At 38.9% G+C, this 18,268-nt stretch overlaps 2 pseudogenes; one reads left to right on the forward strand and one right to left on the reverse strand.

The window, feature by feature from the left end:
• Positions 1 to 444: 444 nt before the first annotated feature.
• Positions 445 to 563, forward strand: LOC125141314 (annotated as a pseudogene).
• A 90-nt stretch (positions 564 to 653) lies between these two features.
• Positions 654 to 12,004, reverse strand: LOC125141230 (annotated as a pseudogene).
• Between the last annotated feature and the right edge of the window lie 6,264 nt (positions 12,005 to 18,268).

An 18,268-nucleotide genomic window follows, 5' to 3' on the forward strand; every position in this document is an offset into this window, starting at 1 on the left:
CTGATAAGTCATTCTATGAGTCTATTCTATGTCACATGATATTATGCAAAAGGCTCTTACCTATTCGTTATTCTATACTGTTACTATTGCTAAGCTATTGCTGCTGTAATATTGCTTGTGTACAAGTGGAGTTCTTTGACTCCTCAAGCCTGCTAAATTGTTAATGATCTCAGCTTGTCTTTTTTTCCTGGCTGGGCTTGCTAAAATATCTCAAGCTTCAGTTCCTCTATCTCTACTAAGTTAGTTACTCTTCTCTCTCCCTAGATCCTTCACCTCCAGGTCAGTCAATTCAGCCTGGTTACACCAGCCGGAACCCTCGTCCTTCTCCCTATCCAAGACCTGCGCCTGCTGACACCATGGCCGGCTATCCTATGAAATCAATTACAGACTGTTATTATTTAATAGAAAATTACATGTCTAACTGATTAAGCTGATTAACTGTTTTGTTGCAGCCAAACCAACCTGTGAACGCTTGATCTCGTCTCATCTCGGAAGCTAAGCAGAGTCGGGCCTGGTTAGTACTGGGATGTGTGACTGCCTGGGAATACCTGGTGCTGTAAGCTTTTGACAAAGGCATTCATTTACTTTACTGTTTGAATTCAGTAACATCATTTTATTATTCAGTGGCAGCAGTCAGGACAGTGAAGCTGTCCTCCATTTCACTGTTTTTTATTAGTTTTGTTTTTTTCTTTTTCTTTTTTTAAACTACCTGACAGCACCTTAAAGCAGTCTAGAGGCTGGTGTAGAGGAAATTTTAAATATTATGAGTGTTTATATATAATTATTATGTGTTTTTACAGTAAATTCTGTGTGAAAGATTAGGGAGAAAGAACAAGAGGCCCTTATACTAACTGTTAAATTTGTACATGCTAGGGGTGTGTGTGTGTGCAGGAGCTTGATAAGAACTGAAGATGGAAAAACTCAAAAGGGAGACATCTTCAGTAACCAGGGAGACACACTCTTGCCACACACACACATGTACACATACAAACACCTGGGGTACAAATAAGAGCACTGAAACACTAGAATTTGCCTCTACACAGTGAGGTTTTAGCTCTCCTTTTTGTCAGTTTAGTAAATGTACATGACCCAACAGATAAAAAAAGAAACAAGTTTGAGTATCATGAGTTATTATTTTTTAAGACTGGAATAATGTAGAAAGGGGACAAAGTGTATGGATCTAAATACAGAAAGTTTAAAGGAATTGGTGATAAGGGTTTGAAAAGAAGAGACTTTTAAAGGAAAATACATCTGTACAGAAACTAATCTGAGATCCAATTAAAGAGGTAAAAATAATGTGTAAACATCTGTAACACATGGATGTGTATTTGTGTAATCAGTGTGATGATGTGATGATATCTCTGTGTTGTGTGTAGATGCTGAAGGATTTGACTTTGGATTGTAAAAGATGTTAAAGTGTGAAGTTGTAGCTGAGAGGATAAAAGGATGTGATCAGTCACAGTTATTGTTATGGATCTTCTACATCTGAATATGAATGATTCAGCTCCCAAACTGCTGGAAATGTGGGACGTGTTCTAACGCTTCACCACCATAACTGCTTTATCCTGGAAAAAAGGTCTGAGGAGAGACTCCTGTCATACACCAGACCTGGTGAGTGTGTTATACTTAATGCTGAAAAACACAACAGGACAGAATTACAGACACATTTAAACACATTACTTATGAACAACAGAAACATAAATACACACATTAGATGTGACATTTTACAGCACACAGTGAATATTACACAATATCATACAGTAAAGAGACAGTAAGTCAGTAACTCACTGTAGTGTCTCCAGTTTACAGTGTGGATCCTTCAGTAGATCAGAGAGCAGCTTCACTCCTGATTCTCCTGGATTATTACTGTTCAGATTCAGTTCTCTCAGGTGTGATGAGGAGTTTGACCTCAGAGCTGAAGCCAGAGCAGCACAACCTTCATCTTTAATAAGGCAGCCCTGCATCCTGTGTAATAGAAAATGTGAATTACAAAAATGAACATTGAACATTCTGTACCAATACGCTCACACGCCAAAAACTAGGAATAGCAAAAAAGTAACAAAGGAGAACTGAACTGTTTCTGGTTGCACACTAGAGAAAAGAATGTTGCAGGCTGCAGGTGTGTGAAAAAACTGCCTTACATCCAAATAACTCACTCTGTTCAGACTTAGGTTGGGACAGACTGACTTCACACTTGCAAGTGTATTAAATAAAGAAGTTTGATATTCCACAGTACTCTGCTGCATTCTTCTCTGCAACTTAGGGAATGTACAGGTACATTTTGACATTTTTTTTTACTTTCTTGGGCAAACCCAACACACACCATGGCCTGATAGCTGACCTCTTGGATGCAATCCTACTTTCAAATGCAATTTCAATATGTAAACATGTTTTATCGATCCTATTTCCATAGGTAATGGAAAAGCTGATGCAGTGGCAAAGGCAGCGGCAAAACTACATGGGTAGAAACAAAACAAACATCATGATTAAACTGTTTTCTTCTATCCTAAAACTCACTGAATTACAGGTTATGAGTGATCATGAGGAGAAACAACGCTGGAGGAAGGTGGGAAGTGTCCAAAAACAAGGTGTTTGGTATGGTCCCTCAGGAAACCTGTTTTACCAAAAAGATTGTTGTCTTTTTATGCTAGGTTGAAATACCATGTGTCAAAAGGGGGGATGTACAGTGAAATAATAAAGACCTGGTTTAATCTGTAAGAAACATGCGGGAAGGGGGTTGGAGGTGCATCCAGGCATCCCATTCCAGCCACAAGCACCTGTCCAATACCTACAGATGGATTTTATTGACCTTACTCCATCAGAAGGCAAAAGGTATTGCCTAATAATAGTTGACATATTCTCTAAATGGGTAGAGGTTTTCACACAGCAAAACAAGACTCCACAGCAGTAGCAAAGGCACTGTTTACAGAAATCATATTTACTGTAGGTGGGAAATCCCTGAGTGCATCAGGTGTGGCAATGGCACTATAAAAACAAATTGGTTAGATGCTGTTAAGACACCAGATTGCCATGGCCCAAAGCACTACTATTAGTGTTACATTACATGAGAACACATACCAGAGCATGATCTAATCTAAGCTCATTTGAAATTCTTTTTTGCAGGCCCCAAGCACGGGAATAACACCCCTAGGTCCTGCCAACAGTACTGCATTGATGTGTGATGATGCTATGATTAGATTCTGTGAAAAGCTATGCCGTGCTCTCTCTGTTGTTTCTAAGCAAAAGTTTCTATGTTTAAGAGTAAGCTGAAACCTGGTTAGTGGATTCTGGTCAAGGACTTCCGGTGGAAAAACTGGTCATCCATGAGGTGGAGAAGACCATTCAAAGTCCTTCTGGTCACACCATCAGTGTGTAAGGTTGATGGACGAGAGTCCTGGATCCATCAAAGCCACACACGGAAGGTTCCGGCACCACCAGGGCAAGACAGGTGTGTAATTGAATACGGAAACGTATTTGCCCTGAAGCTCCAGCACGTTGACTCAAGAAGTTGGGTTAATCTCAGTGACTAGGGGTACGGGGAAAGAGTGTGCTGGGGGCCATAAAGGGAAAATGAGAGTCTTCTTGATACTGGAGCAACACAGCTTCGTCTCATCCACATGCCAACAGATTCTGGAAATTCGCCAGAATGGACGGCCAGGCAACATACTAATGAGTCATGTTACGCGTGTAAGGTGTTTCCAAAGTCTACTATAACAACCACCATCACACCTCAAAATGATACTTTTGACAACTCCCTGTTGGTCCAGGTCTGCATCTCAGAAACATGCATATCAGGCAACGTGACAGAGAAGGAGCGCGGACATCAACATAGATGATACCTGAACAGAACTGGCGCCAGGTGGTGTGAGAACAACACTAGCTAATGCTTAATTTTAGCACAAGTATGCATGATTAAGTCTAATATATGTGTATTATACAGATCAGTAATTGCAGTAATGTTTTTTCCTTAACAATTTTTATGTCCATTTTTGTGATTCAAAAGGGTGGAAATGTAATAGAAAATGTTGTGAATAACAAAAATGAACATTGAACATTCTGTACCAATACGCTCACACACCAAAAACTTGGAACAGCAAAAAAGTAACATAAGAGAACTGAACTGTTTCCAGTTGCACACTAGGTTGAAGAGAAAAGAACGTTGCAGGCTGCAGGTGTGTGGAAATAACAGAGACTAACGGAGTGACCGTTGCACTGCTTGTGCAAAGACAAGATTAGAGGAAGTCATGCACAGTGGAAGACACACACACATAGCTCCATGTATAAAAGGAGAACTGCATTACATCTAAAAAACTCACTCTGTTCAGACTTAGGTTGGGACAGACTGACTTCACACTTGCAAGTCAAATGAAGTTTGATATTCCACAGGACACTGCTGCGTTCTTCTCTGCAACTTAGGGAAAAGTTCACTTCCTCCACTAAACCACCAGCACCCCTCTTGGTCGATGAGGGAGAGGCATACCAAGTCCACCGGACCGCCTGGAGTACCTAGCCGATGGGGTGGGGTACGGCCCGGAAGAGCGCTCCTGGGTCAAGGCAAGGGACATCCTAGACCCCTCACTCACCGCCGACTTCCACCTACGACACCCGGACAGGCCCGCTCCCCGGTCTCGTGGCAGACCTCGACGTCGCACGCGTCCTCGCGTTGGGAGCCGCTCGCAGGGAGGGGGCTCTGTCATGATCAGCACACCTGCCTCATCTCTGGACTCACAACGGAGAGAATCGTCTCCGGAATACTAAGCGCTCCCGGACTACACTTCCCACTACACACCGCTCAGCCTAATCACGGCGCCAGCTGTTCCCCATCAGCTGACGCGCTTAAATAAGGAAATGAACTTGACCTCATTGCGAAGTCTCAACTTGCTTCTGCAGTCATTCCGAGCGTTTCCCGATTGTCTGTTCCAATTGTTTTTGATCCTGTTTCTGTTACCTGTTTCTCTGATTCTCTGCTGCCTGCCCCGACCTCCTGCTTGTTCTTCGACTCCGATCTGCCTTTCTCTGACATTGCGTTTGTCGTGCTTGACCCTGCCTGTCTGTTCTACCTATTTAAATAAATGCTGCAAATGGATCCTTGCGACTCCGCCTCGTTACAGAAATGAGGTGTTTCCATCGGTGAGAAATAAAGTGTCCACCTGAACACAATGAGCTGGGATACAGGATAGAAATCTGGGTGTAATAGTCGACTCTGACCTCAGCTTTGTTCCTCACATCAATAATATCTCTAAAGTCACATTTTATCATTTGAGGAACACTGAAAGAATTTGTCCATTTTAATGTAAAGAAGAAACAGAAAAACATTTTCTACATTAAATCATTCCAAGTAGATTAGATTAATGTAATGCTCTTTTATGTATTTCACATAAAACCCTTTATACATTACAGTTAGTAACCAAATCAGTCCTATTGTACAGGAACTGTACTGGTTACCTGTGACATCCACAATCATTTTAATATCATCTCAAATATTTATTTATCATCAACAAATGCTGACTTCCTTAAGGTGAATTTTAATAAGAAGAAGCTTCAGTCAAACTGCTTTTAGTGTCGCTGCTCCCAGGATGTGGATCTCACTCTCAGTGTTTATCCATCAGTCACCTTCACTAAATACATTTACAAAGCAGCTTAAACACTCTGTGTGTGTGTGTGTGTGTGTGTGTGTGTGTGTGTGTGTGTGTGTGTGTGTGTGTGTGTGTGTGTGTGTGCTCGTGTGTGTGTGTGTGTGTGTGTGTGTGTGTGTGTGTGTGTGTGTGTGTGTATACCTCAGTATCTCCAGTGTACAGTGTGGATCCTTCAGCCCATCAGAGAGCAGCTTCACTCCTGAATCCTGCAGTTTATTGACACTCAGGTCCAGTTCTCTCAGACTGGAGGAGTTTGAGCTGAGAACTGAGGACAGAACTCTACAGCTTTCCTCTGTCAGATTACAGTGACGCAGACTGGAAGAGAAATGATGAAATATCAGAACACTGATCTCAAACACACAAACACAGCCATGATCCAGCTAAAGTTGAAGATGTAACAGAAATGTCAGTGTGTTTGTGTCACACACACAAATCAGAGGACAGGACACCACATCAGCACATTTACAGGAGCAGGGACGTCTTTCTGCACTCCACAATCTCTCAGCTACAATTTATTATAAGACCATTAGGTCATGTACATAACACACACATGTGAGAGCGAGCAGCCTACAAACACTACACTCTGATCTGTGTTCAAGTTTCTACACCCAACACTGCAGATACAGTGCATTTTATTACAGAACATAAAGAATTATACAGCTGTACACTACCAGGTAATAACATGACAATACTAGTCGTACTTTACACTCAGTTATATGTTGGATTTCACAGAGACACTAAAACAGTTGGTGTGTGTTGTTCTCTGTGCTCGTACACGTACAAATCTGTCACCTCCAGACCTCTGATTTTACACACACTGGTTCAGGTGTTTGGTGTGTACCTGAGTACAGGTGGTGTGTTCACATATGTCCAAACACATCCAAACTAAAGAGAAAGGTTAAATTTTTCAACCTTATAAACGATTCTTGATCATGATTTGTATTTTTTATAAAATATAGACGTGTAAAAATCTCTCATCGATCATAAACAATGTAAATAAAGGATATTAGAAAGAACATTGTACTGTTTACTACAGATGTCACTGTTACTATTTCAACACAACTTAGTGAACCCTTCTTTCTCCACAGAGTAAATGGGATCATGTCTTTCATGCCTCCACAACTGAGAAGTGAACGTGGGGTTTTCTTCTCAAATCTGAGCTCCTTCCCTGTTTACAGAGTGACGTCACATCAACGCGACTGCACACAGCATCAGAAATAAACAAAGTCAAACTTCTTACCTTTAAATGAGTCACACTGTATATACACAAGTATTAGCTTTAGATGGATCAACATTCAGACATTCGTTTGTTCAATCTAAAACACTGACTATACACATAGCAGGAAATCTAACCCACCTTGTAGGTACAAATCTAACACAACACTACTGTGTGTTACACTAAAGGATTTGTGTAGGTGGGCTTCAGGGGGCTATAAGTGACATGGTAGAATGTAGTGTACCAATGTGTAATATTTTATCAGTACATAATGATGAACAGAGAACAAAACCAGTCTGTTATTAATGTTGTACAACAAAAATATAGATTCACTACAGCTGCTTATAAATACAAACACAGTCCACAGCTTAATGTCTCCAAAATCCACAGAAAGGTTCCAAAGAACGAAACCTGACGTCTCTTCAACAGTAACGGTGATAAACCTGACCGACCGTCACATGCGACCGTCTTTGTGTTCACCGTCTGTTTTTACCACATCCACCATCTTCTGATGCAGTGAACCAGACAAAAAACTGTCTATAATTCAACCACAACAGATTAACAACAATCACGACCCAAGAACAAGAATGTGATCATTAACAGTTTGGTGTCTTTGTCGAGCTCCAAGTAGAACAAAACAGGACTTTTTAATAACAGCGGTCACGACACTACACTCACCTGTGACACATTATTCATCCTCTCTCTTTTTACCTGCTTGTACACTTGATAAGCAAAGAACAAAGAACCCCATCAAAATAAAAGTCTTCATATAAAAAGTCACATTTAAACTCCATCCTCTACAAACAGGTCAGTGTTAGAGAAAGAAAATCTTCATCACACATCTGAGTTCGCTGCCTAGCTTGTTTCTAACATAATAAGGAGATAAAGCTGAACATTTTCCCACTTCGTCTGTCCAATGTGTCGAGGTCCAAAATGATGGTTGATGTTTTATTGACCACGAGCTCAGTCCTTGGTAAAGTTTAGCAGTAGTGCAGACTGAAGGAGACTTTTGTTTGTCCTTCGTATTGGGTTAAAGTTTTAAAAAGCATTTATGTTTTATTTTTATTAGAAAGAACAATTGAGTAAAAAAGCCATGACAGAGTGAATCTCCCCACAACACTGTCACACACAACACAAGATGAGGAACTTCAACATAAAGAGATTGAAGGACATTAGAGTGTTTTAATATTTACTTTTTATATTTTCTATCCATATTGATCACATTTTGTCAGTCTGATGTTTTTCTCATCTGTGAGAGTTTTGTTAAATGTCACTTTCAATATAAACAGAACAGAAAAAGTCTTTCACTGGTGTTTAGTTCAGAAATGTCTTTAGTTCTTAAATGCATGCAGTTATTTTGTAGAGATATTTTTACATACATTTTAGAGAACACTTAATGTTTCATGATTCATATATAAAGGCTATAAAATGCCTCATATGATGTTATAAGATGTTGTCCATGTGGCCCAGCCCTCAGTTCAGATATAACATGTTAGTGTAAAAAGTGACACAATCTTCTGTAAAAGTACCAGAGGTTTGTGTAAAGATGATTAGAGGAACTATTAACACACATTAATCCAAACAGTGCAGTTCAGTGTTACATTAAAATAATAAACCATGCAGTAATACAGTTATAAATAAAAATACTCACACAGCTTTTCTGGAGGCTTTGACCACTGGCAGCAGCTTCAGAAGACCTTCATGTGATGGATCATATTTACTCAAATCAAACACATCCAGCTCCTGTTCTGAGGTCAGTAACACAAACACCAGAGCTGACCACTGAGCTGGAGAGAGACTGGTTCCTCTGAGACGACTGTCACCTTCTCTCTTTAGGTAAGTTTGTACTTCCTGCACTAGAGAATCATCATTCAGTTCATTCAGACAGTGGAACAGATTGATGGATTTCTCTGGAGATGGATTCTCCCTGATCTTCTCCTTGATGTACTCCACTGTTTCCTGTTTGCTGTGAGATCTGCTTCCTGTCTGTGGCATTAAGCCCCGTAAAAGAGTTTGATTGGTCTCCAGTGAGAGACCCAGAAGGAAGCGGAGGAACAGGTCCAAGTGTCCATTGTTACTTTGTAAGGCCATGTCCACTGAACTCCTGAGGAGATCAGACAGGATTGACTTCCTGAAAAGATCAGACAGATCAGAGGTTTGATGTTCTTTTACATTTCTGCTAATGAAGGAGAGAAATGTGTATAAAGCAGCCAGAAACTCCTGAACACTCAGATGTATGAAGCTGAACACCTTCCCCAGGTGAAGCCCAAACTCCTCTCTGAAGATCTGGGTACACACTCCTGAGTACACTGACACTTCTCTGACATCAATGCCACACTCTCTCAGGTCTTCCTCATAGAAGATCAGGTTTCCTTTCTCCAGCTGGTGGAAAGCCAGTTTTCCCAGTGCCATGATACTCTCTCTGGTCTGCTGAGGATCAGGGTCATGTTTCTGATGGTACTTTTGGTCCTTGTGTTTGATCTGAAAGATCAGGAAGTGTGTAAACATTTGAGTCAGAGTCTTGGGGACCTCTCCACCCTCTGCTTCACCCAACATTCTCTCTAGAACAGTGGCTGAGATCCAGCAGAAGACTGGGATGTGACACATGATGTAGAGGCTTCTTGAAGACTTCAGGTGAGTGATGATGTTATCAGCCAGGCTCTGATCACTGATCCTCTTCCTGAAGTACTCCTCTTTCTGAGGATCACTGAAGCCTCGTACCTCTGTTACCTGGTCTACACACTCAGGAGGGATCTGATTGGCTGCTCCTGGTCTTGTGGTTATCCAGAGGAGAGCAGAGGGAAGCAGATTCCCCTTGATGAGGTTCGTCAGCAGCACATCCACTGAGGCTGACTCTGTCACATCACACACTCTCTCATTCTTCTGGAAATTTAGAGGAAGTCGACACTCATCCAGACCATCAAAGATCAACACCACTTTGTAGGAATCACAGTCTATTGATTCTAGTTTTCTTATTTCTGGGAAAAAGTGATGAAGAAGTTTCATCAGACTGAGATTTTGCTGCTTCATCAGATTCAGCTCTCTAAAGGGAAGTGGGAACATGAAGGTGACGTCCTGATTTACTTCTCCTTCAGCCCAGTCCAGGATGAACTTCTGCACAGAGACTGTTTTTCCAATTCCAGCAACTCCTTTAGTCAGCACAGTTCTGATGGACTTGTCTTTAAAGATATCATTACATTTGATGGGTTTCTCCTGTGTTGCTGGTCTCCTGGATGCTGCCTCAATCTGTCTCACCTCATGTTCATTATTGATGTCTCCACTCCAACCCTCTGTGATGTAGAGCTCAGTGTAGATCTCATTCAGAAGTGCTGAGCTTCCATGCTGTGAGATTCCTTCATTAATTCTTTTAAACTTCTCTCTCAGCTTGGACTTCAACTTTGTCTGATACACAGAACCTACAGACTCTAATAAACAAAGTAATAAACAAAGTAATGTTTAGTAATAAATAGTTATAATGCAAAATTGTACAAACGCTGCTATTAATTCCTGACTGATGTATTAAATATTATTGAAGCTGGACCATGAACAGATACAACATGATATTAAAATTAAATGTAAAACTAAAAGTGTTCATATCTAAAACTATTTCCTCTCTCTAAAGTGAAGCTGATGGAATAAAGTCATGACTCAGAGCTCTTACTGTTGTGCAGTGTGTTAGCGAGATCTGTGTGGTTCATGTTCTTCAGGACGTGCAGTGTGATCTTCAGCGCTCCATCTCTTTATTTATCAGAGTGATGACTTTGTGTTCCAGCTCCTGGTTAGAAACACACAGGAACAGATATAAATATTATCATGTTACACAGTGAGAGAGACTTTTATTTTATCACAAGAATAAAAGTCTCTTTTTATTATCACATTTAAAACTCATACAACAGATTACCCTTAATGCTGCTGCACATCAAGACATGACAAGGGATCACAACACACACATTACACACAACACACACATTACACACTTTAAACACAACACACACATTACACACTTTAAAAACAACACACACATTTCACACTTTAACAACAACACACACACCTTGAATATAGAGTCCAGCTGATTTGTGCTGATGTTTGATTTTTGTGGTCTGTGAACAAACAAAACCCATCATGTAATATGGACTATATGTATTCATAGCTGCACAAATCACACACTAATAAATACACACACAGATATTTAACACTATCCTCTTAACACAATACACTGATTTCAGGATTTCCTAACTGACACCAACATGTTTAGAAACAAATGTTTGAATAAATGAATAAAATCTTTATATAGTCATTAATGTCCCAGGTGTAAATGTTCTTCTGTAGCACCACAGACCCTCCAGCTCAGGGACTGCAGACTGAACTGAACTCTTAAAGCACTTTTCCTCACTGCCAGTCCGAGAGCTGCAGCACTGCACAGTTTAGTGTTTTACTGCTTCAACACCTGATAAAGCTCATGAAGGGCTTCATAATGAGACGAGTGAGTTTGATCAGGTGGAACACTGCTGTAAAACACCTCACTATACTGACCTCACATCAGTAGAACTGTCTCTGTCTCTGAGGAAAAGTGGAAAATCCATTGACCGGTCACTCTTCATGGACACACAGCTGGGTTCTGGTGAGTCTGATCTCTTTCCCTCCATCATTCTAGAACAGAAATATCAGCAATAATTAATACTCTGCTGTCTCAGCACTGTTAAACAATGTGTTCATCATTAAACACCAATAATTCCATCTTTTTAATTCAGATCCAGTCTGTACACTTATTCAAACAGGAGACAGGCCTCATAAGTCAGGAATTACACTGATATCAGGAGTCCCAATCACAGCTAACTGACTCAGCTGGGTCTTAAAGCCTGTAGAGTTCACTGACACAAAGCTCTGCTGCTCTTATGCTCCACATTACACCGTCCTTTTTACTCTTCTCTCAGTGAATGATTTGTCTAAACTGTTCTTAGATCAGATCAGTGATATATTCACTGCTATTAAACACCTTAAAGTTGACTTCCTGTGTTAACTAGTGAGTGTTTAGAGATACAGATGTGTTCCCATGAGACGGTGTGTATTTATTACTGGTGAATGTAAAAGTAAGTCACCTCTCGTCTTTCTTTAAGTCCTGTTTCCCAGACACACTCATGTTGGAGGTCATGTCTCCTTCTCCAGATTACAGCAGGACACACGTTTACTTCACTCCAACATCGGTGTGTTAAATTAAACCCTGAATCAGCACAGAGTTCACTTACAGGAAATAGTCACGCTATCAAGTTATAAAACAACCTGTGTACATTAAAGCTTCAGTAGGGGAGACCGGGGTTGGTTGTAACATTTTTTACTCATGCATGAATTGCTCATCTTCAAAAATTCTTTCAGCAGTAATTCCTACATGAAATGAAAACTTGGGGTCTTTGCTTTAAAAGTGTATACTTTTTACTTTTACAATGTATTGTGACATGAAGTAATTAACCATCAAACACACTCTGACAGGGTTGGTTGTCACGAGATATGGGGTTGGTTGTATGAGGTTCAATAGGATTTCAGTGATAAATTGGGATCTAAAAAGTTAATGTGTAACTTTTTAGTTTTTTAAGATAGAAACTGCAAATATGTTTTAATGTGAATACCACCCCTATGATAGTTGGAAGATATTTTAAGAAATGTTTGTAACGAAACCGTTCGTGGACCCCATTTACTTCCATAGTATTCTTTTTTCCTGCTATAGAAGTGAATGGGGTCCACGAACGGTTTGGTTACAAACATTTCTCAAAATATCTTCCTTTGTGTTCATTAGAACAAAGAAATTTGTACAGGTTCGTAACAACATGAGGGCGAGTAAATAATGACAGAATTTTAATTTTTGGGTGAACTATACCTTTAAAAGGTCTACATGTACAATACACTTCAAAGCACAGGCTTTCATTCAGAGTCACGAGAATCACAGTTGTGAGCAATGTATGCCCTGGATTGCCAGGGGTACAATCTTTGTGTGCCCACATTTGGCAGCGAACACGTCTAAGCCATACTTCCCTGGACTTGCTATTGGTGTATGGCTCATTGCAGACCAGGCAGAAACATTCCTCCTCATCAGTTCTAGCCTTGGCTTTTTGGCTACCTTCTTTTTAAGAGGTGCTTTTCTTTTTAACAGCTGAGGAGCATCTTTGGTCACGCGAAAATTTTTACTACAACTCTGGTAATAAGAATAGTGACATTTCACTGCTTTTGGTTGCCGTCTTTGTGTCTTTCCGCCGATTAACGTTATATATAAACGCCTCCAGCTCTGACTGCGCGTGCACGCTGCGCGTACCTGTGCTTTTCTGTTCTAATAAAGCAGACAGCTGAAGACGCACGTGTGAAACACTACAACACACGCGTGTAAAAGCAAAGTAAAAAAAATCGCCCTTGGATCAAACGGATACATAATTTGCTTTACCATCAAAAAATGTCCTGCATTTTAACGTAATTTTTATTTTTGAAAGTAAAAATACCGTGTAGTTTTAAGGTGGCTGAGATCACAGACAGGGGGCTTGGGGACAACCTAAAAAAGGGCTAGAACCGCTCCTGCTATAACACACCATCACTCACGAGGGAATCACGCGAGAGCGCAGTGCCATAACCGCCCCATGTAACACTGCCGCCACCTGCTGGCGTACCAGGAGAATAACATTTTAACACAATATTTAACCTCAAATCTATACTCACTGTATTAATATAACCGCCCTGTATTAGAGCTTTAGACACTCACTGTGTTTTTACTGCTGAAATCTTTTAGCTTTCACTCCACACAAAATGGAGCTGCTGACTCTCACTTTCATTACAGTTTATACTGCGGGGGCGGGGGGGGCAGTGACGCACACACACACACACACACACACACACACACACACACACACACACACACACACACACACACACACACACACACACACACACACAGGCGTCGGAAGCAAATAAAAGTGGGTGGGTCCTGTCCCACCCACATATAATGGTTCCGAAGTCCATGTAAACACACACAGCGAACTGAGGAGAGAACCGAAACCACCCGAACCGTGAGTGCTGAACCGACTTCTCCCTGCGCTGCGATGCTGTTTCTCCATCCAGCCTCCAGCTCTAAGAGGAACACTTGTTCCACCAGCGTCCCGACACACGCAGCGCCCCCTGCGCATGCGCACAGTGCTCCTGACAACACCATGCAACATGCCGCATAGCAACCGGCTCGCGCGCGCTCTCAGCTGTGGTCATGACACAGACAACACAATCCTAACCTGGGTTATTATAAACATACATAATCCTAACCTGGGTTATTATAAACATACATAATCCTAACCTGGGTTATTATAAACATACATAATCCTAACCATGGGTTATTATAAACATACACAATCCTAACCTGGGTTATTATAAACATACACAATCCTAACCTGGGTTATTATAAACATACACAATCCTAACCTGGGTTATTATAAACATACACAATCCTTACCTGGGTTATTATAAATGTACACAATCCTAACCTGGGTTATTATAAACATACACAATCCTAACCTGGGTTATTATAAACATACACAATCCTAACCTGGGTTATTATAAACATACACAATCCTAACCTGGGTTATTATAAACATACACAATCCTAACCTGGGTTATTATAAACATACACAATCCTAACCTGTGTTATTATAAACATACACAATCATAACCTGGGTTATTATAAACATACACAATCCTAACCTGGGTTATTATAAACATACACAATCCTAACCTGTGTTATTATAAACATACACAATCATAACCTGTGTTATTATAAACATACATAATCCTAACCTGGGTTATTATAAACATACACAATCCTAACCTGGGTTATTATAAACATACATAATCCTAACCTGGATTATTATAAACATACATAATCCTAACCTGGGTTATTATAAACATACATAATCCTAACCTGGGTTATTATAAACATACATAATCCTAACCTGTGTTATTATAAACATACATAATCCTAACCTGGGTTATTATAAACATACACAATCCTAACCTGGGTTATTATAAACATACACAATCCTAACCTGGGTTATTATAAACATACACAATCCTAACCTGGGTTATTATAAACATACATAATCCTAACCTGGGTTATTATAAACATACACAATCCTAACCTGGGTTATTATAAACATACACAATCCTAACCTGGGTTATTATAAACATACACAATCCTAACCTGGGTTATTATAAACATACACAATCCTAACCTAACCTGGGTTATTATAAACATACACAATCCTAACCTGGGTTATTATAAACATACACAATCCTAACCTGGGTTATTATAAACATACATAATCCTAACCTGTGTTATTATAAACATACATAATCCTAACCTGGGTTATTATAAACATACACAATCCTAACCTGGGTTATTATAAACATACACAATCCTAACCTGGGTTATTATAAACATACACAATCCTAACCTGGGTTATTATAAACATACACAATCCTTACCTGGGTTATTATAAATGTACACAATCCTAACCTGGGTTATTATAAACATACACAATCCTAACCTGGGTTATTATAAACATACATAATCCTAACCTGGGTTATTATAAACATACACAATCCTAACCTGTGTTATTATAAACATACACAATCCTAACCTGGGTTATTATAAACATACACAATCCTTACCTGGGTTATTATAAACATACACAATCCTAACCTGGGTTATTATAAACATACACAATCCTAACCTGGGTTATTATAAACATACATAATCCTAACCTGGGTTATTATAAACATACATAATCCTAACCTGGGTTATTATAAACATACACAATCCTAACCTGGGTTATTATAAACATACACAATCCTAACCTGGGTTATTATAAACATACACAATCCTAACCTGGGTTATTATAAACATACACAATCCTTACCTGGGTTATTATAAATGTACACAATCCTAACCTGGGTTATTATAAACATACACAATCCTAACCTGGGTTATTATAAACATACACAATCCTAACCTAACCTGGGTTATTATAAACATACACAATCCTAACCTGGGTTATTATAAACATACATAATCCTAACCTGGGTTATTATAAACATACACAATCCTAACCTGTGTTATTATAAACATACACAATCCTAACCTGTGTTATTATAAACATACACAATCCTAACCTGTGTTATTATAAACATACACAATCCTAACCTGGGTTATTATAAACATACACAATCCTAACCTGTGTTATTATAAACATACACAATCCTAACCTGTGTTATTATAAACATACACAATCCTAACCTGGGTTATTATAAACATACACAATCCTAACCTGGGTTATTATAAACATACACAATCCTAACCTGGGTTATTATAAACATACACAATCCTAACCTGGGTTATTATAAACATACATAATCCTAACCTGGGTTATTATAAACATACACAATCCTAACCTGGGTTATTATAAACATACACAATCCTAACCTGGGTTATTATAAACATACACAATCCTAACCTGGGTTATTATAAACATACACAATCCTAACCTAACCTGGGTTATTATAAACATACACAATCCTAACCTGGGTTATTATAAACATACATAATCCTAACCTGGGTTATTATAAACATACACAATCCTAACCTGTGTTATTATAAACATACACAATCCTAACCTGTGTTATTATAAACATACACAATCCTAACCTGGGTTATTATAAACATAAACAATCCTAACCTGGGTTATTATAAACATACACAATCCTAACCTGGGTTATTATAAACATACACAATCCTAACCTGGGTTATTATAAACATACACAATCCTAACCTGGGTTATTATAAAAATACATAATCCTAACCTGGGTTATTATAAACATACACAATCCTAACCTGGGTTATTATAAACATACACAATCCTAACCTGGGTTATTATAAACATACACAATCCTAACCTGGGTTATTATAAACATACACAATCCTAACCTAACCTGGGTTATTATAAACATACACAATCCTAACCTGGGTTATTATAAACATACACAATCCTAACCTGGGTTATTATAAACATACATAATCCTAACCTGGGTTATTATAAACATACATAATCCTAACCTGGGTTATTATAAACATACACAATCCTAACCTGGGTTATTATAAACATACACAATCCTAACCTGGGTTATTATAAACATACACAATCCTAACCTGGGTTATTATAAACATACACAATCCTTACCTGGGTTATTATAAATGTACACAATCCTAACCTGGGTTATTATAAACATACACAATCCTAACCTGGGTTATTATAAACATACATAATCCTAACCTGGGTTATTATAAACATACACAATCCTAACCTGGGTTATTATAAACATACACAATCCTAACCTAACCTGGGTTATTATAAACATACACAATCCTAACCTGGGTTATTATAAACATACATAATCCTAACCTGGGTTATTATAAACATACATAATCCTAACCTGGGTTATTATAAACATACACAATCCTAACCTGGGTTATTATAAACATACATAATCCTAACCTGGGTTATTATAAACATACACAATCCTAACCTGGGTTATTATAAACATACACAATCCTAACCTGGGTTATTATAAACATACACAATCCTAACCTGGGTTATTATAAACATACATAATCCTAACCTGGGTTATTATAAACATACACAATCCTAACCTGGGTTATTATAAATGTACACAATCCTAACCTGGGTTATTATAAACATACATAATCTTAACCTGGGTTATTATAAATGTACACAATCCTAACCTGGGTTATTATAAACATACACAATCCTAACCTGGGTTATTATAAACATACACAATCCTAACCTGGGTTATTATAAACATACATAATCCTAACCTGGGTTATTATAAACATACACAATCCTAACCGGGGGCCTGTTGCACAAAACTAGGATAAGGGATTAAGCCGGGATATCATGGGGCCAGTTGTTCAAAAAGCTTAATGTGGATCAAACTGATCCGGATTTGGAAATCCCATTTTTTTCTATTCAGGATCAGGTAATCCGTCTTACTTTTACGTTTTTCAAAGCAACATTGGATTGGATCACCCTGATCCACATACACTGTTTTCAAGATTACCAAATCCGGATTATCTGAGCTCTAAATGGGACAACACATCACACCGTGGGCTACCAGCTATGTAAAGAACAGGTAGAAAAGCCAACATGGGGTCACTGTAAGAGTTTTTTATTTTGAGACAAAACCCAAAAATAACAAACATCCACTTCCATTCAGAATTTCTTTTATAACCCTTCATCTGGGTCATAAAAAATAGATATACATTAACAAATACATTGTGGATATTTTGAAAACATCTTAAAAAAATAAAATGGCTAAA

The sequence above is a fragment of the Tachysurus fulvidraco genome, chromosome 5, assembly GCF_022655615.1.
Source record: "Tachysurus fulvidraco isolate hzauxx_2018 chromosome 5, HZAU_PFXX_2.0, whole genome shotgun sequence".
In the NCBI taxonomy this organism is placed as follows: domain Eukaryota; kingdom Metazoa; phylum Chordata; class Actinopteri; order Siluriformes; family Bagridae; genus Tachysurus; species Tachysurus fulvidraco.